The following is a 27,201-nucleotide window of genomic DNA, read 5'->3' as shown; positions in this document are numbered from 1 at the left end:
AGGACGTGAGTTTAAATTCAGGGCTACAGAACGCGTCGTGCGCCGCAGTTCTGTCACAGGTCACTTAAAATCAACTACCGACAGAGTATGTCCCATATCCGTGACACCTGTATGTCCTGACGGCCGCTTCCAACATTGCTGCGCGTTAGACATTAACAGCGTTTGTTAAGTGACTCGCTATGTTTTGAGCGTCGCCTATCGTCGAGAGGTATCCGGCGGCAGTGTGGCAGCAACACTGCAGCGACAAGTGACAGACGTCAACTATCAAGTAATTTTAATCGGAATATAGGCTGTGTTAAGATGAGTTACGGTGAAACTGCACTTACAGTGAAGTGCAATGTTTATATTGCTTTTATTAGAATGATGAATTTATATTTTTCCAGTAGAGCCACCAGCACGCTCCACTCCCCGATTATCTCTACCGGCACAATACGGTTAATGGTTGTTATTAATGAATATCTTATACATTACGGCGGAGAGGCGGAGATGCCTACAGTTTGTCTCGTTTGTCTCCTTTTTGTGAAGTTAGATAAATACAACGTATATGAACTTTCCGGTAATTGTTGTCCTCCCCGTACACTTTGTAAGCGCCGGCCAGGTGGCCGAGGGGTTATAGGCGCTACAGTCTGGAACCGCGCGGCCGCTACGGTGGCAGATTCGAATCCTGCCTCCGGCATGGGTGTGTGTGATGTCCTTAGGTTAGTTAGCTTTAAGTAGTTCTAAGTTCTAGGGGTCTGATGACCTCAGAAGTTAAGTCCCATAGTGCTCAGAGCCATTTGAACCATTTGAACACTTCGTAAGCGATGTTGCATTTTCCGTTTGCGTTAGTTTGCCACCAGCTTCAATTACTTGTATTGAAACACCATCATCCCTAGGCGCCATTCCTTTCTTAATGCCTCGAAAGGCTGTATACACCCTATCTGACACCGCTTCCAGAATGGCAATTTTTTTTAATCCACATGTTTTTTGTTCATGTAGAATACCCGAACAAAACAGCGACTGTATCCAATCATTTATATATAAAACAAATAATTTGATTACAGCAGTAATACAGAAAAGTCAACGTGACTCAATAAATTTTTAGGAAATAAAGCACTCCGTCTTCAGAGCACGAGCGGCCTACCGGGACCATCCGACCGCCGTGTCATCCTCAGTTGAGGATGCGGATAGGAGGGGCGTGTGGTTAGCACACCGCACTCCCGGTCGTTGTGACGGTTTTCTTTGACCGGAGCCGCTACTATTCGGTCGAGTAGCTCCTCAGTTGCCATCACGAGGCTGAGTGCACCCCGGAAAATGGCAACAGCGGCTGGCGGCGTGGATGGTCACCCATTCAAGTGCCGGCCACACCAGGCAGCGCTTAACTTCGGTGATCTGACGGGAACCGGTGTATCCACTGCGGCAAGGCCGTTGCCTTTTAGGAAATAAGGATTCAGCTAAATCGCTGTTATACTGGGTGGTTATAATTAAAGTGCCGCTACCCAAGGAAGTCCAGTGTTGCTGTAATTATCTTATGGCAGCAAAACTAGGTAGATATGTTAATGCGTAATCGATTTACGCTGGAAAAAGTTTAGTTCCGATTTTCGGCAACATGTGGCGTTAACCGCATTCCGGATGGAATAGAAAGACAGGTTCGCCCTTGTACCGTCTACCGTGTATTATGCCAGAATCCTGAAGTCGTAATTTTATTTTTGGATCACGTGTGTGAGGCGAGAGGATAGGAGACTGGATCGCAGCGGGCAGAGCGCCCTCGTTTCAAAGGCGTCATTTGCCCGTCATTCGAGAGAGCAAACGGCCGCCCTTCGGCTGTCAGCGCAGCTGCGAGTGAGCTACGCTTGCATATTCCGGCGCTGCGCTGCGAGCAGTGTGTAAAAGCAGCGTCGATACCAACTTCTTCTCCAGCTGTACGGTCATCGCAATTGAGCGCGCGCGCCCCGCGGCAGTTTCTGAACGCCTCTCCGCGCCACCCCCACCGCCCGCCCCCCCTGGCGGCGGCGTCCCGGGCGCAGCGGGCCCGCAGCGAGTCCCGGCCGGGACCGGAGCCCGCCTGGGCCCGAGATAAGCGAATTAGGCCGCCAGCCCGCGGCTGATTCATCTGCAGCGCCCACCCGCCGCTCCGTAGCTGCTGCTGCTGCATCGATTTTTCCGTCCGAGGGGCACTTTGAAGTGCTCGGGGCTAGTTGGCCGGAGTTATGTGTACCGAGAGCCGGGAGGGGCGGCAGCCAGGAGGGGGCAATTGGGCGGGGTTCAACTCTTTCTCTTCCCCTCACTCCTTTCCCCTCCCTGCCCCCCCCTCCTCCAACCGTCGTCGCTGGCATTACTCTCGCTCTTGCCCAGCCAAAGGAACATCCTCTATGTTAAGATGAAAGAGGAAAACGGAATGCTCGCCCCCCCCCCTCTATCTGCCCGCCTCTCTCTTTCCCCTCCTCCCGACGTTTTCTGCCCCTTCCGCCCTCGCCCCTCCACACCTCTTCCCCTCATCAACTTCTCTTACTGTCCTGTCGCGCAAGCCATGCGACTTTTTTTTGAGAGAGAATTAACGTAGCACGAAGCAGCATACAGCGCTCGTCTCTAAGACGCTTCTTATTCATCTGCATCTGAGAACGCGCGTCGATCGGAACGGCAACGACCAGCAAATCGTTATGAGGACGAGTAAATGCATCCTTTCATCACAGAAGAAATCTCCTGCAATGAAAGAGAAAGGGCATTTCCAAGGCCGTATCCAAATGTCTGATATACCGGGTGATCAAAAAGTCAGTACAAATTTGAAAACTGAATAAATCACGGAATAATGTAGATAGAGAGGTACAAATTCACACACATGCTTGGAATGACATGAGGTTTTATTAGAACCAAAAAAAAATACAAAAGTTCAAAAAATGTCCGACAGATGGCGCTACATCGGATCAGAATAGCAATAATTAGCATAACAAAGTGACAAAACAAAGATAATGTTCTTTACAGAAAATGCTCAATATGTCCTCCATCATTCCTCAACAATAGCTGTAGTCGAGGAATAATGTTGTGAACAGCACTGTAAAGCATGTCCGGAGTTATGGTGAGGCATTGGCGTCGGATGTTGTCTTTCAGCATCCCTAGAGATGTCGGTCGATCACGATACACTTGCGACTTCAGGAACCCCAAAGCCAATAATCGCACGGACGGGACCTGGGAGGCCAAGCATGACGAAAGTGGAGGCTGAGCACACGATCATCACCAAACGACGCGCGCGAGAGATCTTTCACGCGTCTAGCAATATGGGGTGGAGCGCCATCCTGCATAAACATCGTATGTTCCAGGAGGTGTTTATCAGCCAGGCTGGGGATGATGCGATCCTGTAACATATCGGCGTGCCTCTCACCCGTCACAGTAGCAGTCCAGCGCCATCTGTCGAACATTTTGTGAACTTTTTTTTTGTTCTAATAAAACCCCATGTCATTCCAAGCATGTGTGTCAATTTTTACCTCTCTGTCTACATTATTCCGCGGTTTATTAAGTTTTCAAATTTATACTGACTTTTTGATCACCCGGTGCTGCCAACGCATTACAATTTACCCGCAATGAATAGGGAGAACTGTTCCTGGAATAGTTGGTGCAGTAATGGTAGTAAGATGAGTGCTGAAGATTAAGTGGATAGATCAGATTACTGGTGAAGAAGTAGAAAATCAAACTGGGCAGTAAAGGAGTTTACGTCATTACGGCCGAATAGGCCTCTGAAATCCCAACGGTACCGACCGATCGCCGTGTCATTCTCAGGCGATAGGATGGAGGGGTGCGTGGTCGGCAGACCGCCCTTCCGGCCATTATCAGTTTTGTAAAGTAACTCCATCCTGGGGTCAGGAGTATGGGACAGTAGCTCGTCGATCAAATGTAATAACACTGTACCAACAGGCGCCAATTTGATTGTTTTATTTGGCTACCAGTTTCGACGTTCCAGTCACGTCATCTTCAGACCTGTCGCATGAGTGACACCAAGAACCACTCGTGTATGTACACGACAAGGCACCAATAATCGTATCTGGTTCTCTAGATCAGGGGTCTCCGAACTTTTTAGTCCACAGGCCACATTGACTCCTCTACGAAGTCATAAGGGCCAAGATCTTCCTAGTGGGATTAAAGTATGCTAGCACTCCACGATCACCGTAATGTAAGGCTAAAGGAAAGATGAAATCACAAAAATCTAAGGTTGTTGGAATAGCTAGTGCTGAAACGAACGACGATTTTTATTTAATCACATAATTTTGATTGGTGGACGTACTTGACCGAAATTCTGCTGTGTTTTATTCTGGCGAATTTCACCGACAAAAAAGTATGTCACTGCACATTCTTCACGAAAGCGTCCTGCAAAGTTAACGAAATCTCAAAATCATTGTTAGCAACACTATTACTGCAAGACGTAACAGAGGTAGAGTATGTGAACGCATTGTTATTTCAAGCGGTGCAACAATAAGTTTAGTTATGTAGTCTTGTAGCGAGTAGTAGAGCCAATGTCGCGGTGTATTGGTCGCGATAGGCCTCGAAACTCAGTTGTTGGCAGTATAGGTACCACCTCAAATAATTGGCGGGCCGGATACCGGGGATGTCCGGCCAGCTAACGCGGGCCGGTTTGCCGGCCCTCGCGGCCCGGTTTCGGCCCGCGGGCCGTAGTTTGGAGACCCCTGACCTAGATCTCTGAACTTTATAAACCTGTGTGATCGTCACACCGACACACAAGTGACAGCAAGTTGCACCAGTCGTACTTTGTGTCATTCTTGCGACAGGCCTGAAGGTGGCGTGGTTCGAACGTCGCGTCAGTTTTCGTGACCGGAACCGCTGCTTCACAGTCAAGTAGCTCTTCAACTGCCCTCGCAAGGGCTGAGTGTACGTCGCTTGGCAACAGCCCTCGGCAGACCCGGGCGGTCACCCATCCACGTCCTAGCCGAACCCGACAGCGCTTAATTTCTATCATCTGACGGGAACTGGTTTTATCATTTGTCACCTTACGTTTTTTAACTAAGAAATTGATTTTTAGTTCATTATTTTTGTTTGGGTAATCTTATTATTATCAACAACCTTATTTCGTCAAGTGCAAGCGCTAGTTTATTTAGTTCTCCTGTTATTTATCTGTTGTTAATTTAACTTATTAGCAATGCCGTGAATTCAGTGGATTCTGAATAGCTCACAAAATTTCAGAGAATTTCCAGAAGTGGCTGCTCTGTCCTTGAAGATCTCGTCGATTAGCTCCAACTCCACTAAATATTGTAGTACGATCGTCTGAAACTCCGCATTGCATTTACTCCCACACACAGAGTCTTCGGAGCCTGTACTGGTACAGTTATAGTACTGAAATGACTCACGGATGTCGTACTGGGTAAATATGAGTAGATTCCACAAAATACCAATGGCTTATTAATTCTCCCGATGAAGTGACGGTGCTTGCAGACTCGCCGGGAAATATTCAGAAATCGAATATCCAATGGCACATTGATGTGCACATTCAGATCCGTCACTTGCGGATGAGTAAAAAATGCTCTATGTACCTTAAACTTTTGCTGCTCTGTTTTCTTGAAAACATTACACTGCTTTAAACAGAAATATCACTAACCAGATACTGTCCCGAAAAACTGTCATTGAATGACTACAGGCAGTAATGGCATAGTGCAAACTGCTGCTAATCAATACACACGACCGTACTCGTTGAGTCATCGAACCACATTGTTGCGTGCTCGTATGTTCATTTCGAGATTTGCTCTCCAAAGGAAAGTGCTACTACGGCTACAGGACATCTACCTCGCTCTCGCAGTCTGAAAAACGTTTCGTTGTCAGTTCAACAAAGCCCGTTAAACAAATAAATTAGATCTTACATCCACAGTTCCCGTTTTGTGGGGAAGTCCCTAAACTGTGGGGAATGTCAGTTCTGTTGGGGATTTTGTGCGATTGGCGCTATACGGGGAATATGTAGGGATTTTAACTATTTACTAGTTATTAATATCACGTAGTTAATACATCGACAATTTGATGATTGGTGCGTTTGTTGCTGGTGTTGTTCTAATGATTTTCAAGACTTTAAGCTCGGAATGAGTTTCATAGATAAGATTTCAAGCAATAAAATATAAAAAGGTAGATAAATACTCTTTTATACATAGATATTACTTAAGCGAGGCTGAACAAAGCAATAGCTGAGCGCACGCGAGAAAAAGCTGTTGAGTGCACGCTTAGAGCGAAGCATCACGCTATATAAAAAACATTTTTGTGGCCTCTCGAATTACTTGAATTTCTGCTTTTCGTGTAAATACTTATATTTATGGAGAATAAAAGCCTATTATGAGAGTGAAATAATGTAATCAGTAATTAATTCAAGACGACTACCAGAAAAAACTCAAATATCCTATTATGTGGGGAATTTGCAGGGAATCGGGAAGTTTTCCTATCCAAATATGGGGAATTTCTCCTAAATTTTTTGGGTAAATTGGTATATTGACATTGGTAACGCTGCTTATATCTCGCTCTGTAAAACTTGAACCTTCATTAAGTTCTCCTAACAAAAGGACTGACATAAACTCACACCATGTTACACTATACACTGCAGCAAGGTCGCTCGAAAAATTTATATCTTAATTCACCTACAAGAACGGATCGATTGATAGGCCGCACCCTAAGGCATCAAGAAATTGTCATTTTGGCAATGAAGCGAAACGTGGAGCATAAAAACTGTAGAAGGAGATCAAGGCTTGACTAAAGACTACCTGCTGAGTGTAGCGAGCAGGTTCAAATGTACGTGCGTTGCAGTAGTTACAGAGAGATGAAGAGGCTTGCACAAGATAGAGTGGCATGGAGAGCTGCTTCAGACCACTTCTCCTAGTGAAGATAATAACAAAACATAGTCGGCGCAGTAATAATAGGCGGAAAAAAGGAAGCAATAATTAGGGTAAGACGTACACATATTTATTAGGGTGTATCCGCAACCATCCCTTTAAAATACAAGTAAAAACACGATGTTACCAGTAACTGGTGACTTCTTATGACTGCTTTGTGCTTTTATACATGTTTTAACTAATATGTGCGTCACCTGTGGGGAATACATAGCAGACTCAAAAACAAGCAAAAAGTTTCAGTACACATACGATCAAGTATTTTTTTTTAAATTTTATTAGTTACAATCACTTCGTTGTTACATGTTTGCTTCGTTCCTGTGTTTTTGTTTCCAGGTTTCCAGCTTGGTTCTACAGGTATCTTTTATCGTTAGAAATGTTTTTTTTTAATTTTCGTGACTGTTAAGTATACGTATCTTAGTTGCCACAGTGCTAATAAAGAAACAAATCCTTTTGGTATTGAGAACAAAATCTGTAGTGGAAGATTACGCTACAGTTCTTATTGGGCTGGTGTTTAGTGTGTACTGAACATTCTGTCTCCACCATGTATCGAATCGGCTATTTCCGAAATGGACACCAACGAACAAACGTGCATTAGCGACGTCAGCTGGAGAGCAACGTCTTGCGTCTGACTTCCAGCAACGGGCGTGACGCCTACTCGACCACATTCTTATTGCGCTAGTGTGTGGTGTATATTTTCGGCTGAAATGTATCGTAATCAGCCCAAGACGGACAAGTGACTGGTGTATTGATTTGGACATTGGAATGCATCTGAAACCACATGTTTGCGTACTGAAAGATTTCCTAATAGACGTATACCAAACAATAAGACCTTTCCAACAACATATGAACGTCTTGTGGAGAAAAGGCTCTATTGAAAAAAAAAGTAATTTCGTTGTGGAAGACTAGAACACCTGATTTAGAAGGTCGAGTAATTCGTTACAGTGAGAGCAATGCCGCAGTGATAACACTGGTTCCCGCCAGATCACCGAAGTTACGCGCTGTCGGGTTGGGCTAGCAATTGGATGGGTAACCGTCCTGTCTGCGGAAAACTATTGGCCAGCGGGCTGCACTGCGCCCTCGTGAGGCAAACTGAGGAGCCACTTGATCGGGAAGTAGCGGCTCCGGTCTCATAAATTGGCATACGGCCGGGAGAGCGGTGTGCTGACCACATGCCTCTCCATATCCGCATCCAGTGACGCCTGTGCGCTGATGCAGATACGGCGGCCGGTCGGGGCCGTTGGACCTTCATGGTCTGTTCGGACGGAGTATAGTTTAGCGAACAACAGTGCCAGCAACACCAGAGAAACAGCATAAACGGTGAATGTTAGGCACGTGACAGTACAGAAAGTGTCAAGAGTCAACTGTTTCATCCATACCATGTTCAGAGGGTGCAAGGTCTTATTAAAAAAATGTTTTCAGTTCAGCAAAGCTTTTTGTGCTTTGCCACTAGTGATGTGCCATGGAGAAAGAGCATCCAATTAACCTGTCTCCAGTGATACTAGTGCTAAACTTCTGTTGATGTCTTGTTTCCAAAACAATACTCGTCCGCTCACGCATGAGTGTTGTGAAAATTCTGCACTGTTCCTGGTAAACTTCACTTCATCAGTGAATATTATAGTAGACAGAAAGTGTCGGGTTTTCCGTCATTTCCCTAAATCGCTTCAGGGAAATACCGGGGTGGTTGCTTTGAAAAGGGTACGGCCGACTTCCTTCCCCATCCTTCCCTAATCCGATGGGACCGATGACCTCGCTGTTTTGTCCCCTCCTCCAAATCAACTATCCAACCTCGTTTGGAAGCTAATCTGTCGCATTCGTTCACAGTAATTGCTGTTGACAACATTAACACCGACTGTACGCTTTGCCCTCAAGTTTGTATTCAGTACTGTCTCGAGTTTGTTTTCCTACTTGCGTTAGTTGTATCTCAACAGCGGTACACAGCAGTTATCGATATCTTCACTGGCGAAAAGTTGGCCAAAGTGCACCTCGTGTATAGGTTCAATGAATGGATTGGAAGAGCGATACAATAACGGTATTATGAGCTGTTTCCCCAGTGACCCTTAATCACCTTCACCTTTATGAAGATAATCACGGAAAGAAACTGGGTGAACAAGCCGAATGAATCATAATTGCCCTACTTAAATTAGACGAGCCAGCAGAGACCACTGCTCCGTTATACCAAAATACTCAGAAAATATTTCTGACCAAAATCTGAAATTCTGACGGTTGAGTTCGGGCTCGCCCTGAAGACAACACTCTTTCGGCCACTGTTGCAAGTGGACGTTACTTTGGCCTATAATGCAACGTAACGACGCGGTCAAATACCAGGTATTTTTTTGCGCTGTGACGGAAGGAAAGGAAGGAAGAAAATAATCTATCGTCCCGTCGACGACGGGATTATCCGCACACGACCTCGGGTTGGAGAAGAATGCGAAAGGAAATCGACCGTTTCCTTTATAAGCCACTAACCCGTCATTTGTCTTACGCTCATAAGGGAAACCAAGAAAAACCTGAATGTGAAAGGCCGGATGAAACTCCTTCTCTCTCGAATGCTAGTTGAGTGCCATCGCGACACCTCGCTCGATGCGTTTTAAGTCTTTATGAGTGGTATTACTGAGATGGAGGTGAAGGACGTGCCCACTGTTTGCTTGGAAGGATACGACGAACTAAATCTTCTTCCTGTGTTACCAGTAGAGTATGATCGTAAAATGGGCTACGAACATCGCGAGTATCGTGATGGAAGATCCAACAGTCTATGATCAAGCAATCAGGCAGACCAGGAAATATCTGTATTGGAAAAGTAACTGAAAGGGACAGACCTGCCTGTATAAGGGAGCCTTTGGACAATCGCATCCATTTCGTTGAAGTCATGCTAAAGTATCTGACTCCACATAATACAGGAAAAATGTAATGTACATTGGTCTGGTCGGTGCAGCAGACGCGAGAGAATAAACGTAAAACAAATGATGTTGCGGGGGCCAAGATCAAGGGTTAATAGCGGTACATTGGCCAAAGGTACTTATATTCACGCTGAATTCCAGACGGCAAACGCGCTTGCAATGATCGGTCGCAGCATCTGGCGAAGAGAACTACATTAGCTGCTGAAATATTGAGCAGAAAACGAAATTTGTTTCGACAGCATATTAACTGAAAAAATATTATCTGTGTTAGAACTAAAAAAATGAAAGTGCAGATCCTAGCGGAGTATAGAGACTAGTTCTTCTTCTTACTGATAAAATGAACTTATATCCTGACTAGGGAAATATCTGTTTATTACTTAATGTTTGGTCGATCAGATGTAATCGTTTGTTTAAATCTTCAGAATTTTTATTTTTGTTCTCGCTAGAATATAACGTCCTGCACATTCCTGTCCGTAATTTTTAATTGTGTTCAGTATCTAAGAGAACACAGGGAAAACTCTTCCCTACATTTATAGAGCTCAGTGAATTGCTAAGGTTAGTTTAAACATTACAAATATATCTGTGTATGTTTCATGCTGTGTGGAAGCTCTCATCAGGAGCAACAGAAAATTCTAGTTATTAACAGACTGTAAACTTCTCATATTGCTCTTACGTCACTTGATCTTCTCATGCTGCTTAAGCCAAATTTCTTTGATATGATTTCCAACCCATCTTGTCAAAACGCTCATCCTCTAACGTCACCGCTTCTGCTGGAGAGGTGAATCGTCAAATGTTACCAAAGCGTGACATTATATAACGAACATGTGCTTCATTCTTTTTAGGTTGTCGTCGACCGAATGTTGCCAGCCAGTGAGTGCTCTGGAGCCGACGACTTGCTGAGTGATCACCACCATCGAGGCGTCGCGAGGTCTTGGGGACAGCCCAGGCGTCTGGTCCGCCTGCCCTCTGTCGGTCGTGTGGGGCGACATATCCTGGAAGAAGATGGAGAGTGGATATTGGTAGTGAGCATTATGCACTTGCTATTTTCGTGATCATTCAAATTTTAATATGTAATATGTTACCCAGGAGGAAAAGTGAAAACATGGTTGTGTAAGGAGTAAGAGACTAAAGATAAAAAATATAACCGAACTGTACCAGACTAGTGGTAAGATGTAGTAAGGTGCTGTGCAGTTTCCACCATGTTAAGGGCGCCACAAATGACTTTTTTGATGTAGCAGTAATAAGTAAATATTGTGCTGTGTATGAAGTAAAGTGCTAATAATCCAAAGATCTCATAATGATGGTAGAAATTAGGTCTCCAGATCTACAAATTTGGCGCAGGTGTGTCGATGTGAATGCAACCAACGTGTGACTTCTGCTGTCATGTCTGAAATGAAAACAAAATGCTTCTAATCTCTGGGATGCGCACTACATTCAGTTTCTTCAGCATATTCAGTGGAAAAATATCCTTAATAGACACTTTCAACGTCATCTTGGAGTTCATGGAAGGAGCAGTACATGCTGTAATTTCAGTGCACACACACACACACACACACACACACACACACACACACACATACCCACAGAGGAAAAAGTTAAATGTGTTTGTATAGCCACCTTGTAAACTTGCTATAGAGTCAGGCATTTTTATGCAGTTTTAAAACAATATGATATTGTGAAATAGTTTGGAATAAATGTTTATTGGAGAGCCTGAACTATGCCTGTTTATTTTTCCCATAAAAAGAAAATTTTGTCATATTAAATAATGACATTTTTAAAATTTGGAACAGGATAAAAATATGGAACATCATTCTTATTTCTAACTTGTTATGGTGGTAATAGTTCCAACTGGAAATTCAATCGAAAAATAAGTGTCAAACACTTTTTAGTTTGGACACATTATTGTTCATATCTATTTGCCACTCTGTATGTTAATATGTGATTGTTTACTTTGGAGAAACTATGATGTGAACTCATGTATATAATTTATTGTTGTCACCTGCTATTATTATTCTAGATTGTTGAGAGTATTTCTGTTATTACTACAGCTGTCCTATATACATTAATATGGCTATACTGTCATTGTTATTAACTGAGAACAGAAACTGGTGCTGTAAATGGACCTATGAAACAATTATATTGTCTCATCTGTTTAGGAGCTTTATGTTTGACATCTCAACACACTGCAAAGACTTGATACAGTAAACCAAGAGAGAGACTACATAGAGGGCAGGTGTCAATGTGTTTTACTTGTTCCAAAATCAGAAATTAATAAATAACTTTTTATTAATTTTTATAGCCAGCCAGCCTGCAGTTGTAAATTATTTAGTACTGAACAGCTCCTATAAAGCAAATAAAGTAATTTTAGTGATCTGCAAGAGCAGAAAAAGATAATGAACCTCTCTGCAAAGGGGTATTCATCACATGTGTTGGATTAATACTAAGATTTAAAGGCACATTTCGAAATATTCTTTTCTGTACTCAAAATTCTCCCATGACTTACATAGCAAATTGGTAATGACTGCCCATTGAGTTACCTATTGATGTTCACTTGTGAGAAAGTAAAACAAAAATGATTGTGTTTTGTAGTCTACTTCATCAAAATTCCTCCACATATGTACACTAATTTAAATATGACTTACTCCAAGTTGATATACATTTACTGTTTCTCAATATATAGATCATCTACATCAATATAAAACTGTGTGAGCATGTAAAACAGTTTTACTATCAACTACATAAAGAAGTACGTTTACTTGATGTTAGATGTAATGATGTTAAATTAGGTGTAGAAAACACATAGTTTTGATGACATATAATGAATTCATAAATATATTTCCCACAAATTCAATACAAATAGATCGTATTTGGCCATATTTAGCAGTCACTTTATATATTGGTGTATACAACACTCTTTAATATGAAATTTCTATTGATGTCAATGTTTAAAGAAGAAATTTAGCTTCAGTGTTTTATAATAAAATTATATTCTATATATAATTATGTAATTAGTATTATATCGCCGAAAATCTTCTATTTTAGTAACAACACAGTTACTAATAAACTTCTGTGTGTGTATAATATTTCCCCAAATTATTCACACAGGCTTTGAATGGCACATTTAATGGAAGAAGATGGTTATCTATCTGAATCAAATATAAATTAATAATTGAATCTTCAGAGATATGTATATAAACAATTATGTTTTCTAGATGTTTTAATTGAGGGGAAATAAAATGTGAATGCTTTTATGAAAAATGTAATGAGAGGCTATAACCATAATAGCTATTATGATCAAATCAATGAAGTTTCTAAAGCATTGAGTACCATTCTCTTTCTGTTCACAAGACTTCAATTCTTCTATTGCGTCCATTTGCTGTAAAGATATTATCAGAATATTTTTTATAATGTACACAGCATGCCAATCATGGTCCTTATACTTTTTTAAAAGAATTGATTTTTGTACTGTTGTACTTTAGAAAGGCAAACTTTTGAAAAATATTATAGTTTCTTGAAGCCAATAGCTATAAGAATTTAAAAGTATTCACAAAGTAATGATGAAGACGACCTTCCATTAAAAACAAAAATTGTCAATGACACATCAGAACACCCATCCGAATTAATTATTATAATGTACTTATTAATGTTATATGTCAATGGTATATGTGGTAGTGTGAAATATTAATATGTACACTGATGCAGTGTGTAAAAGGCTAAGTTGTATGTAAATGCTTCAAATTTGTGCATGTAGTATTACATACCTAATTCAAAATATATAGTGTTGTTGTCTGATTCAAAATCAACTTTATGTTGAAAAGTCTTAGTTGGGAATGAATGTTTGTTTTAACACAGATTGCTTGGAGGACTTGTGATATCCTATTCCCTCCTATTTATGTGCTATGACCTCCTACATATTTTGTAACTGCTATTACAATTGTAATATTAATGAAACTAGTAGCTATAATTAAAATATTTTCAAATATATTATTTAGCTTCTCTTATTAATAATCGATTTCATTTTACACTACCCCATTACTGTGACCTGCCATACCAGTACAAAATACTTAAATGACAAATCTGTAAGAATTTGATATAAAATACTTTGTAATGAATACTTGAATAATAGAGATGTAAACTAAGTGATAATTATCTTTATAATTCTCATACTCTTTATCAAATAATACTAAGAGATACCATTACAGTAATTGAACCTCTCATAAATTACAATTCATAAAGTATACTCTCAGAGCACAGAGAGTTTTTGACGAATGAAACATAAAAGAGAATGAAAATATGATTGCTTTGAGCTTTTACATCTATTTTCCACCAAAGAAAGATATTTATCAATGTTAGTATTTATATCAAGCTGCGGAACCTTTGGAAACAAAATTACTATGATATTTGTTACATCATTTGGACACTTTACGAGGTACCGAGAAAATATGGAGTTGTATTTTAGTTATGAATAATAACCAAATAATAATCAGTAAGAAATACTGCTTAGCTTCTTAAAGTCCGATATCACTGTTTAAACAGTTCAAATTGTTAATGGTTTCTATTTCTAAATGCTATTTTCAGTAGTATAACATGATGTGGGAAGTCATGTGCAAATGACATAAAACACTAAGTATAACAACAGAGTAACTACAACTGACTTAGCTTATTGTCCTGATGAATCAATTAACAAAATCCATATAGAAGAAGTTAGAAGTAGTTTTCAAAACAACTCTCACGAGAGATATGGTTAAGACTTATATCTGTCCAACTGTAGAAATGACAACTTTCTTTTACAGGAGACAAAAAATATCAGCAGAAAAAGGAATGCTTAAATCGTTATACTTCAATGGTTTAGATATTTATAATGTTTGGGCTTTAATTTATGTTACACACAACACATTGTTAGAGCACTGTAACAGAAAGTTATGGGATACTGATTGGTCAACATGTGTTGTTGGGGCTTCCCTTTTTCATGGGTTACTCATTCTTACTTTAGCAGCAAATGACATCCAGAACCCTTACAAAAGAGTAAAATCATATGGATCATGTGGATCCTTCACCAAGAGCCATATATTATCTCACTTTTGTTGCAGCATATGTATTATGCAGCACAAGAACTTAAGGTATACTATTGGCAACAGAGTGAGCCCAAAAGCACTGTGAGTATTGTTGCCTAATACATACAAGATTACAACAGTAATTAAGAAATGAAGAGATTTTTAAATGATGCAAATAATAGCAGTCACTATCATAGTTGATCCAGTCACAAAGTTAGGCAGAGAAGTGTCATACATTCATGCACAATAAATAAATAAAAGTATACTAAAGAATTTTTGTGTTCATGGCACGTGAGATTTATAATTTAAACATCTTAGCAGCAAAACTAGGTCCAGCACACATTTTAAACTAGAAATACTTCAATATTTGCCATTTAAAAAATGAAACTAGGCCCATACTTTCCACTGAGCAGAAAGAGTAGCAAACAGAACCGTTACCAGTTTTTGAAAGGTACTTTATACTCTTTACATTGTGAAACCAAAAAAATCATCAAATATTTACACAACAAGCAAAGAAATGAGAGTGTTGTCTAATAGTATATATAATAACATTTTGACTGTATTTTTGTCTTAATTTTAAATTTGACCATCAATAACCATTGTGTGCAAGTATCTAAAAGCTCAGGGAGAACAATGAGTGAGTTATGTACAGAGTAAAGTACTAAAAACAGCTTGGTGTAAGTAGTGACACGCTGTTACTTCATGTTTTTAGAATTATATCTTCTAGCCATATTCTTACATCAATAAAACATTGTTCATGAAGTTCTGTAAAGGAACAATGTCACACTAAAAGTAATAACTGATGTCAGGCTATTCAGAATTCTGCAATAAGGAAGGCCCTCGTAATAAAAGCAATAATGATAACTTGAGAACTATAAAAATGACAGTCCCTTCATCTTAATGAGCACTAAATTTTTCTTTGACTAATAGCAGTATACATAAGCACCAAGAATAGGATTGTGCATACTTGTCCTTTAGTCCATGTACATTACAAGTAGATAGCATCAATTACATTGTCATGAATATGTTTTAATAACATTGTATATGTCCATTGACTATACATAATAGTAACAGTGCTTATCACTGAGATTTGAATCAAAAATGAAGGAAGTGACTTAATTTCAGTATCATCTTATAAGATATTTTGAGTAATAACCATGTAGTACACTGAGTTTCTCTGATAACTGTGGCAGTAAAGTATGTGAATAATTACTGGATCATGACAGTCTACCATACTCATTTCAGCACACATACAGCATTGACCTGATGGATTTTAATGAACCCTAGAATATGTCTAGTGCTACATGTGATCACCATACTGAGTGACTCAGTGTCACTTCCCAAGAAATTTCAATAAGGGTCATATATGGTGAAACATAATGTCAGTCAAGGTGATAAAAGATGATGCTGCACTATTTTCACACATAATTTTCTAATGACAAGAATCAAAGTCAGTTTCAGAGATAATTTCACCCAGCTTAGATGAACAACAACATTGTTGGCGCCAATGAGTGCACAAAAAATTGTGGTACTAGATACTGGTCATGCAGTCCTTCATATATGGCACAACTCAAATTTCTTGGCATTTAGAAGAATTCTTCTGTCCTCCACATTTGTGCCCAAAAGACCATTCTAATGTAAATGTTAATATCTTTTGATTACAACAGCATTTATAATAATAGAAGTGTGGACAATTGCTGAATCAGGCAGCATATTCCTAGTACCTACAAGCCTTCCTAAAATAGTGAGAAATCGTTTTATATAAACTAACGGAGTACATATGCGCCTATGGCCGGATTTCTCTCGATGTAGTAATAATTTAGTGAGCACTAGTTGTTTCAAATTTTTCTTACTGACTTACATTCTTTCAAATTTGTTTTCATGCTCCAACTGGCGATAGATTTCACTGAATAATGTTTTATCCTTTAGTCCAAACCAGTATGGATATGTAGATATCAGTAACCTGTGGGATGGACACCTCTCACATGTAAAATGCATACTGATATGCTGAGTACTGATGACTAAAGGATTAGGCAGTAATGAAAATAGAGGAATGTAATTTTCAGGAATAGAATCCTTGATATAAAGCATGCCTGTCAATGGATATTTGTCAAGGCCCATTGATGACAGAAGTTCCAAGGATTCTATATTAAAACTGAAGTAGCGAAAAATTTCAGGAAAATGGACATTGATGAATAAGGCACTAATGCTAGTGTAAATGGCAGTGATGATGAGGGTCAGAAACAGTGAATTTAGATGCCTTATTCTTGTAGTTTATATTCAACAGATATTTTAAGCATAAATTTCAGAAGAATACTGGGACAAGGGTTGTATCAATGAAACTTGAAAAGGTATCCATAAAATGTGAAATAAATTTTAAATATAAATTTTATGCTACAATGAAATAAATCCACCGCCAGCCGGAGTGGCCGAGCGGTTAAAGGCACTACAGTCTAGAACCGCACGACCGCTACGGTCGCAGGTTCGAATCCTGCCACGGGCATGGATGTGTGTGATGTCCTTAGGTTAGTTAGGTTTAAGTAGTTCTAAGTTCTAGGGGACTTATGACCACAGCAGTTGAGTCCCATAGTGCTCAGAGCCATTTGAACCATTTGAAATAAATCCACCTTAAATTAAGTGCTACAAATTGGTTGAATAAGAATGGGAATATGAACAGAAACAAGCTTTTAAGATAGAGGTTATTCAGGTCTGCAACAAAATAAGGTTTTTCAGTGCAGTTTGACTGCAAAATTGTTGCATAAAAGAACAAACTAGCAGTAAATCATACAGTGTAGAAACTAAATTGTGATTGTATTAGATTAAAGATTGGTGGTAATTATCAAAATTTCACTTATTAATCAATAATAAAGTACTGCTAGAAAGTAAAATATAGTATTTTTGGGGCAGGATGTAAAAGGAGCAACTTAATACAAAATAAATAGACTATTATAGGATGAACTAGCAATGTTCCAACAGAATCTGAGTTGCAGTTAAGAAGTCTTCCATTAAGATGGTAGTGCATATAGTGTCACATTTTTGATGGTGAAAACAAGTTAGCTTATCAGCTTTGTAAAAGGGGAGGTTTGTAAAGGAGAATGAAAACTGAACATAGCATTTTAAAAGATAATGTTACAGATCACAAACATGAAACATATGCCAATGCATAAAAATACATGATGGTATATTAATCAGTTATAAGAAGTACTGTAAATTTTGTCAACATGGACATACAAAACTAAAATTTATCATTGTATGTCAGAGGTGTGTTCCCCTACTGATCATACAAAGAAAAATAATCTTATTGTTAGCAGCCATTTGTTACAGGGACCACATTAGGAGATCTGTGAAATCATGTACATATGAGGCAGTGTACTGGAATCTGGAGGGAGGTACCCAGAATAATTTGGGGAAAACAAATAGCAACTTCCAGCAGGTTAAGATATTAGCCAAAACAGAAACACTGAAGTCAATTGTCAGTTTTGTGTGTCCAAGAGATATGAATGGTAATATTCATAATAGACAAAATACGATCCAATACTGAGAAGGGGGAGACATGCATGAACCATATACTCCCACATTATCAAACAGTGTGCCTAAAATATTAAAGAGAAAATAGTAAAATTTAATGTGGTGGTTAGTAACAGTATAATGCAACTTGATATTCAAATTCCTAATTTAGAAATTACTATAAACATAACAATTTTAATAATCTACAATTATTAATGTTCATTTTTCTCAGAATCTATTAAAACAATCACTGCTGAAGTTTAACCCTGTTATGTACACATCCATATAAACAAGTATACATAAGCAGTTCTGAATATCTTCGATAAAAAAGATTTTTTAGCATTGTACATCTTTGTGGTAGGAATATGTATAGGAATTTCAGCACCCAATATCTCATGTTAAACAAAACGTTTGAAAATTTAGTTGTATGTGTTTCTTTGTTGCACTGTGAGATATATAGGTCAAATATCAAGGAATTATATCATCCATGGCCTGAGAAAAGGTACATAAGTGTCAGGTAATGAAGTTTCTGAGAAAATGAATCTAAAGATTAAATTTATATTTCCTTCAATATTACTTTCTTAGGAGACTGTACTCATGATCTTCTTTGTCCTCAAGATTTGCCTTGTAATTTCTTTTCTTGCGTCTTGTTTCCTTTGCTAGGTCCTGCACAGACATTTAAGCTCTATTTATTTGAGTGAATATATAAAATATTGTAATTTAAATGTGGATTTTATTGTAACCATTATACATTCATAAATGCATTTCTTGTCAGTGTGGAAATTATTATTCCACAGATAGTTGTCACATGGTGTGTGACCAGAAAACATCAACTTAAATTTTTTAATCACTTCATATGCGATTTCGAAAACGAAACTTTGGGAAATAGTTTCCATGATTCCATACTGAATGGAAACAAACTGCAAAAATAAAATTTTTCGTCTCATTTACATACTATGGTGTAGCTGCCTTCGATTTTGTAGGAGTGTTGTAGATAGTTTCATCATTTGGTTCTACATACATACACTCTAAAACAAAAATTAAAAAAAAGACGAAGCACCACAAAGGAATCATCCAAGTAGGACGGAAATCAGTAGGTGTGATGTACATGTACAGACAAACAAATGAGTACAACTTTAGAAAAATTGAGCGATTTATTCAAGAGAAAGAGCGCTACAAATTGGGCAAGTAAATAATGCGTCGGTACACCTTTGCAGTTATACGGCTTGGCACTAATTGACAAAGTTGTCGGATGTCTTCCTGAGGGATACTGTGGCAGATTTTGTACAGCAGGCGTGTTAGATCCTCGAACTACCGAGATGATTAGAGGACCCTGCTCATAATGCTACAATATTGTTGGTTGAGGAGAGATGTAGCGACCTTGCTGGCCAAGGCAGGGTTTGGCAAACACGAAGATAAGCAGTAGGAACTCTCGTCGTGGGCGATCGGGTATTATCTTGCTGAAATGTAAGCTCAGGATGGCTTGCCATTAAGGGCAACAAAAGGCGGCGTAGAATATCGTCTACGTACGCGGAGCTGTGAGGGTGGCTCGGATGACAATCAAAGGGGTGAGCTATGAAAAGAAATAGTACTTCAGACCGTCACTTGCGGTTATCGGGCCGTATGGCGGGCGACACTCAGGTTGGTATCCCACCGCTGTATGGGACTTCTCCAGACACATCTTCGGCCTGGAATCCGATTGATTGGAGTATAATTGTCTTCAGTGATGAGTCTGCTTCGAAATGCGTCCCTATGACCAGCGAGACATGTTTGAATATGGGAAGCCATCCTGGGTTTATATTTCAGCAAGATAACGCTCGCCCGGGCAAGGTGAGAGTTGCTACTGCTTGTCTTCGTACTTTCCAAATGCTATGTTGGCCATCGACCGACCACTCCCCAATTGAGGAAGTTTGGAGCGTCACGGGCAGTGCCCTCCTATCAGCTCGGGATTTTGTCGAACCAACGCGTCATTGGACGGAATTTGGCACGATATCCCTTAGGGGGACATTCAACAACTCTGTCAATCAATGTCAAGTCTAATAACTGCCAGGGTGGACCAGCGTGTTATTTACTTGCTCAATTTGAGACGCTCTTTCTCTTGAACAAATCGTCCAATTCTTCTGACATTGTAATCATTTGTTTGTATGCACATGTACATCATTTCTACCGACTTCCGTCCCTTTCAGATTCCTTCGCGGTGCGTCGGACTTTATTTTTTGGTGTATTTACTCCTAAGGTCACTGTGCTCTGCTTGGCGGAGGGCACTTTGCATCAGTATTAACCATCTCATATCCTATTCCACTAACGTACTGAGAAAAAAATGGCTGTCTAAATGACTCTGTACGTGCCCTAAACTTTCTTTTAATGATTTATACGTGAGACATACAGTGGCCACAGCAGGATGGCGGCGCTGTTCTCTGAATTTACCGAACAGGGTCTAGCTAGAACCACGTCGTTTTTCTTTCAAAGATTCCCATTGAAGTTCTGCGAATATCTCGACTACAGTTTTGTGTAGGCTATAAAGACTTGTTAACATCATAGCAATGTGACTCTACATCAGTTCCACGTTTGTTGCCACCCCGACGATAAGGACTCCAAATGTTGGATGATTACTCCAGGCCGGCCGCGATGGTCGTGCGGTTCTAGGCGCTCCAGTCCGGAGCCGCGCTGCTGCTACGGTCGCAGGTTCGAATCCTGCCTCGGGCATGGGTGTGTGTGATGTCCTTAGGTTAGTTAGGTTTAAGTAGTTCTAAGTTCTAGGGGACTGATGACCACAGCAGTTGAGTCCCATAGTGCTCAGAGCCATTTGAACCATTTTTGATTACTCCAGGCCGCGCGGGATTAGCCGAGCGGTCTAGGCGCTGCAGTCATGGACTGTGCGGCTGGTCCCTGCGGAGGTTCGAGTCCTCCCTCGTGCATGGGTGTGTGTGTTTGTCCTTAGGATAATTTAGGTTAAGTAGTGTGTAAGCTTACGGACTGATGACCTTAGCAGTTAAGTCCCATAAGATTTCACACACATTTCCGAACATTACTACGGAATAAGTCGCACTAGCGCCTGGTACACGTTTCGTCTTATAGACGCCCTGCGCTTTCTCCGAAGTCCAAGTCTTCAATTCGCTTCCCCTAATTTATTTTACGTGTTCGTTCCATTTCATGCTTACTATTACCCATTCATGTGTATTTGATGAGGCATGTTCCAAACGTTCGCCACTGATCAAATAATCAGATGCTATCGAGTTCTTTCTCTTTGTTGTGGGAGTTACATTTATCTAAAGAAATTTGCCGACTCATTGGCAACAGTCGAACTTTTGTACTTGCCAGTATGCATTTCGATACGATGTTCCTTCGGAAACACTTGATGTTACTTTCGTTTCTGTTGATCATTCGCCTTACAGGGATCTGTTATTATAATATTCGTCGAGGCAGCCGCATATCTGCGAAGATACTACATATGGGCCACATACAGCCTTCCACACAAAACGTCTCCAGATCCGGGAACGGCCTTCCAGCCAGTGTCGTGTCATTGCTTGGTGCGAGAGCAGCGCTCTCTGTGGAACATGTGAGCAACTAGGACAGCCGCCAAGGTCCGAGGCGTATGCGCAACACAGGACGTTCTGTCACTCCATTACCCTCGCAATACCTAGCAACTGCAGTATATGACGCGGGTCGGAAGTTGCCAATGCTCAACCGAATCTGCCGTTTTCATCACGATAGACAGCTTTTCAAGGAGTTGGACGTTCTGACTACTGCTTCACAGAATATTTAGTTCCTCATGAAATTTGTTATAAATAATCCACTACAGTCCAGAGTGAACAATGATGTACGTAATTACAACACCAGAAGGAAAAACGACGTTCATTACTCCACTTTAATGTTATCTTTAGCACAAAAAAGGGTGCAGAATGCTGCAATAAAAAATTTTGATCATTATTCAGTGATATAAAATGTCTGAGAGACAGCAAGGAAAAATTTTAAACCAAACTGAGAAAGTTCCTCCTTGACAGCTCCTTGTATTCCGTACAACAATATCTGCCACCGTAAGGTGTAAAAGGTGGTGGGTAGGAAATATTAACTCACATCTGTATATCGTTTCTCTTTTTTAAAAAAAAACGAAAAAGAAACAAAAATCTTAGAAATGTTCGGAATGTAACCGTGTGAACAAACTAATTTTGCGATGTGAATGTAAAATGACTCGTTCCACATCATTACGATCTATCGTACAAAATGATCCATGGAACATGTAACTAACTAACTAACAAACTAATTAAATAACCCGCTACAGCCGGGCAGAGTGGCCGAGCGGTTCTAGGCGCTTCAGTCCGGAACCGCGCGACCGCCACGGTCGCAGGTTCGAGTCATGCCTCGGGCATGAATGTGTGTAGTGTCCTTAGGTTAGTTAGGTTTAAGTAGTTCTAAGTTCTGAGGACTGATGACCTCAGCTGTTAAGTTCCATAGTGCTCAGAGCCATTTGACCCATTTTTTTTTAACCCGCTACAGCCACAGTCCCTAGCCGTATATCCTCCCAAACATATCTGTTTCAAAGCCTAAAAGAAATGTACGTGGAGCCGTCAAATGAAAACGAGACAGATGGAAAAAAGTAAGTAAACTGTTCATTAGCTCAAAAGTAATCCCCATAACCGTTAATACATTTAGGCCAGTGTGGGACAAGATGGTGAACACCTTTATGAGAAAAGGTTTTCTGTTGCCTAAGGAACCCTGATCGTATCCAGGCGTGCTCCTCTTCGTCCGAAGCAAATCGATGGCTACGAATGTATTTTCTCAGGGCTCCGAAAATATGGAAATCGGATGGAGGAAGACGGGACTCTAAGATGTGTTAGGGCTTCCCAGTGAAACTTTTGCAACGTAGTCGAAGCAACCTTGACAACATGTCAACGGGCACTATCCTATAACAGAACGATGTAATCTGTCAACCCATTGCTCACTGACTTCTCGGAACACGGAACCAAAATTAATGAAAGCTGTACGTGGACGCTTTGCAAAAATTGAAGCATACGGTCCAAACGCCCGTTTTTGACAGAGGGCATCATTCTGTTGCATAAAATTTTCTCTCTCGTTTCGAGTACGCTGCAGAAGTTTCGCTGAGAAGCCCTTACATATCTTCCGTACAGCTCCAACCTCTTCCCATGCGATTTTCATAATTTTAGAGTCCTGAAGAGATACATTTACAGCTGTTGTTTTGCTTAGGAGGAAAAGGTCCACGCCTGGGTACAATTACGGTTCCGTAGATAACCGCAAACATTTACCCATGAAGGCGTTTACGGTCTTGTCTCACAGTGGGAAAAAATGCCCAACACTTTTGAAATAATGAATAGTTAACACACTTTTTTCCATGTCTCATTTTCATTTGACTGCCCCTCATATTAAGTCCAAAACAAGATTGCGTGTACATCAAAACTAAGCTAAGCGCATGGCACGAATTTTCAAGTCGCATTTGCTGCAGTTGTCGCTGCCAACTAGTGCTGATGATTCGGAATCTAAATACAGCTGTTTCATAATGAATCAGCCGATAGTGGGGCTTATGGTGCTTCTAAATACTCTGCTGACTCAAACTGGAACGAACAAAAGCTATTCGCTGACTATTTCCCAACAAAAGCACTTAAGAAACACTAAATTAAGCGCAAAGCACAAACCTTAAGCTGTGGCTGCTGCTAGTGTCACTGCCATCTACAAAGACCAGCCACATTAATGTGACCACGGATTACGTTCGACGTCAATCTACAATAAACGTCACAGACGGCGAGTGGCAGCACTAGCAGTGGAGGGTGCACAAAGCGCGACAGGGGGACGTGGGAAACAATACAGTCGTTGTCGTAATGCGAAAACGAAGCGATCTACACTCATGCTCATAAATCAAGCATAATTGCAGAATGTGGTGCCACACAATGTGGCACTACAGAAAACTGGCGCTAATAGCATAAGCACATAGGGAACACACACGACACAGATTGGTGATAAGTTGAGAGAACCGTCCCGAAACACATGTGCTACAAAACGCGACTGTTTCCTGTGCATGTACCCCGACATCAATATGGGATATGATCACTATGCACACGTATACAGGCCGCACAACAGGTTGGCATACTCTGGATCAGGTGCTCGAGCAGCTGCTGGGGTATAGCCTCCCATTCTTGCACCAGTTCTGTCGGAGCCCCTGGAGTGTCCTAGAGGTTTGAAGACATGCAGCGAGCCCGCATCTCGTGGTCGTGCGGTAGCGTTCTCGCTTCCCACGCCCGGGTTCCCGGGTTCGATTCCCGGCGGGGTCAGGGATTTTCTCTGCCTCGTGATGGCTGGATGTTGTGTGACGTCCTAAGTTAGTTAGGTTTAAATAGTTCTAAGTTCTAGGGGACTGATGACCATTGATGTTAAGTCGCATAGTGCTCAGAGCCATTTGAACCATTTGACATGCAGCGATACGTCGACCGAGAGCATCCCAGACGTGCTCGATGGGGTTTAGGTCTGGAGAACGGGCAGGCCACTCTATTCTCCTGATATCTTCTGTTTCAAGGTACTCCTCTACGATGGTAGCTCGGTGGGGCCGTGCTTTATCATCCATCAGGAGGAAAGTGGGACCCACTGCACCACTGAAAAGGCGGACATAGTGGTGCAAAATGACGTCCCGATACACCTGACCTGTTATAGTTCCTCTGTCAAAGACATGCAGGGGTGTACGTGCACCAATCGTTACCCCACCCCACACCATCAAACCACGATCTCCATACAGGCCTCTTTCAAGGACATTGAGGGGTTGGTATCTGGTTCCTGGTTCACGCCAGATGAAAACCCGGCGATAATCACCGTTCAGACTATAATTGGACTCGTCCGTGAACATAACCTGGGACCAATGTTCCTATGACCATGTACTGTGTTCTTGACACCAGGCTTTACGGGCTCTCCTGAGACCAGGGGTCTGTGGAATGCACCTTGCAGGTCTCTGGGCGAATAAACCATGTCTGTTCAGTCGTCTGTAGACTGTGTGTCTGCAGACAACTGTTCCAATGGCAGCGGTAAGGTCCCGAGCAAGGCAGTTCTCCTTGGCCGTCTGTGAGCACTGATGGTGAGATATCGGTCTTCTTGTGGTGTTGTATACTGTGGGCGTCCCGTAGTGTAGCGCCTGGACACGTTTCCTGTCTGCTGGAATCGTTGCCATAAACTTGAGATCACACTTTGTGGCACACGAGGGGCACGTGCTTCGTCCTGCTGTGTTTGACCACCCTCCAGTCGCCCTAGTATTCTACCCCTCATAACGTCATCAATATGTGTTCTTTGAGCCATTTTCAGCACACAGTCACCATTAGCACGACTGAAAGCGTCTGCACACTTACTCACTGCACCGTACTGTGGCATGTACCGACACACCTCTGCATATGTGGACTGCTGTCAGCACCACCGTGCGACGACCACAGGTCAAATGCACCGCATGGTCATACCTCGAGGTTATTTAGACCCGCATACCACCCACCAGAGTGTTGTTTCACCATGTATCAGCATTATCCTTAATTTATGAGCATGAGTGTATCTGACGTCCAAAAGGGCGTTAACATTGGCTTTCGGATCAAGAGTGGTAGCATTTCCGAAACGGCTAAGGATGTAAACTGTTCGTGTGCCGACGTGGTTAAAGTATAACGTGCATGGTAAAATGCTGCTATCCAAAACTGGTGCCGAGGCAATTCTGTTGCACCACGGGCCACAGATCACGCAGGCGAGCGATGGGATGCAGAGATGTGTACAGGTGAACAGTCGTGCTACTATTTAGCAACTGAACGTCCAGATGAACCAAGGGACTACCACCAGGGCCTGCTGTTCATCGGCAACTGAACGTCCACTGAGTGCCGGTAGGTGTCAGTTTCAGATGAATCACGTTTTATGCTTGATCGGACTGAAAGAAAACACCCTACAGCAATCGTCGAAAGGGTTCCGGTTGGAGGAGAGAGTGTTATGGTCTGGGGAATGTATTCGATGCTTTGCCTGAGGATCTCGTCATTCTGGAAGGCACAATAGATCAACATAAGTGTGCATCTATCCTTGGGGACCCTACATGCTGTTTGTTTTCCTTCGTCACGGTGACATCTTTCAGCAACACAATGCAACCTGTCACATAGGTCGCAGTCGTTGGTTCGAAGAGTACTGAGATGAGTTTTCCGTGCTCCCTTGGCCACCAAACTCAGCAGATTTACAACCTATCGAGAATTTGATGAACTTGATCGTGCTCTACGCGCCATCGATCCCCAACCGAGAAACGTAGCGCAGCTGGTTGCGGCGCTGGAGTCGATATGGCTGCACATCCCTGTCGGTGCCTTCCAGAATCTCATCAGTTCTCTTTCTGCACATCTCGCAGCGGTCCTCGTTGCGGTATACGGTTGGTTATTCAGGGTTTTGACAGGTAGTCACATTAATGCGACTGGAAAGAGTAGCTGCTAATGCATCGGGACCTGAAGCACTATTAGGAAAATAATAAAGAGGCAAAAGAAGTTCTGACAGCACGGAAGGTTGTGGAAGGTAAAGAGCATAAAGTATATGTAGAGACAACAAAATGAAAACAAAAAGGAGACAATAGAATATGAATGCCTATTTACAAAGTAGAGGCTGTTTTCGAGGTCGAATAAGAGGTGGAAGTTTCCAAAAAGACAATGGATAGGCAGTGCATGCAGAAGTAAACTTCTCGAGTGTTGCAGCTGAGCTTCGGTCTGAGGCGAAATTGAGAAACCAAATGAGCGCCGAAGCTTGAGAAGAGCTAATGTGTAAGTATAGTCTGAATGGGAAACCCGGATATTGACCGGTTCAAAGAGACAGAGAAGGAGCTGTGGGAGCATTTCAAGATTAGAGTGAAGAGCTTTACTAGATCGCACTGTGGGTCTGTGAAGATAATGAAGC

General features: G+C 41.4%; 1 protein-coding gene across 1 annotated transcript in view; it reads left to right on the top strand.

Annotated features, from left to right (window-relative positions):
• The window catches only part of LOC124553510 (protein doublesex-like), an 831,649-nt gene extending 817,799 nt beyond the window's left edge, over nt 1-13,850 (top strand). Inside the window, exon 5 of the mRNA XM_047127396.1 lies at nt 10,591-13,850. The gene's annotated coding sequence lies outside the window, so the exon portion shown is untranslated. The remainder of the gene's footprint in view (nt 1-10,590) is intronic.
• The last annotated feature ends 13,351 nt before the right edge of the window (nt 13,851-27,201 follow it).

Source organism: Schistocerca americana, chromosome 1, assembly GCF_021461395.2.
Source record: "Schistocerca americana isolate TAMUIC-IGC-003095 chromosome 1, iqSchAmer2.1, whole genome shotgun sequence".
NCBI classification, from domain to species: domain Eukaryota; kingdom Metazoa; phylum Arthropoda; class Insecta; order Orthoptera; family Acrididae; genus Schistocerca; species Schistocerca americana.
The sequence above is the reverse complement of the archived record's forward strand: the minus strand, read 5'-3'. Positions and strand labels throughout refer to the sequence as shown.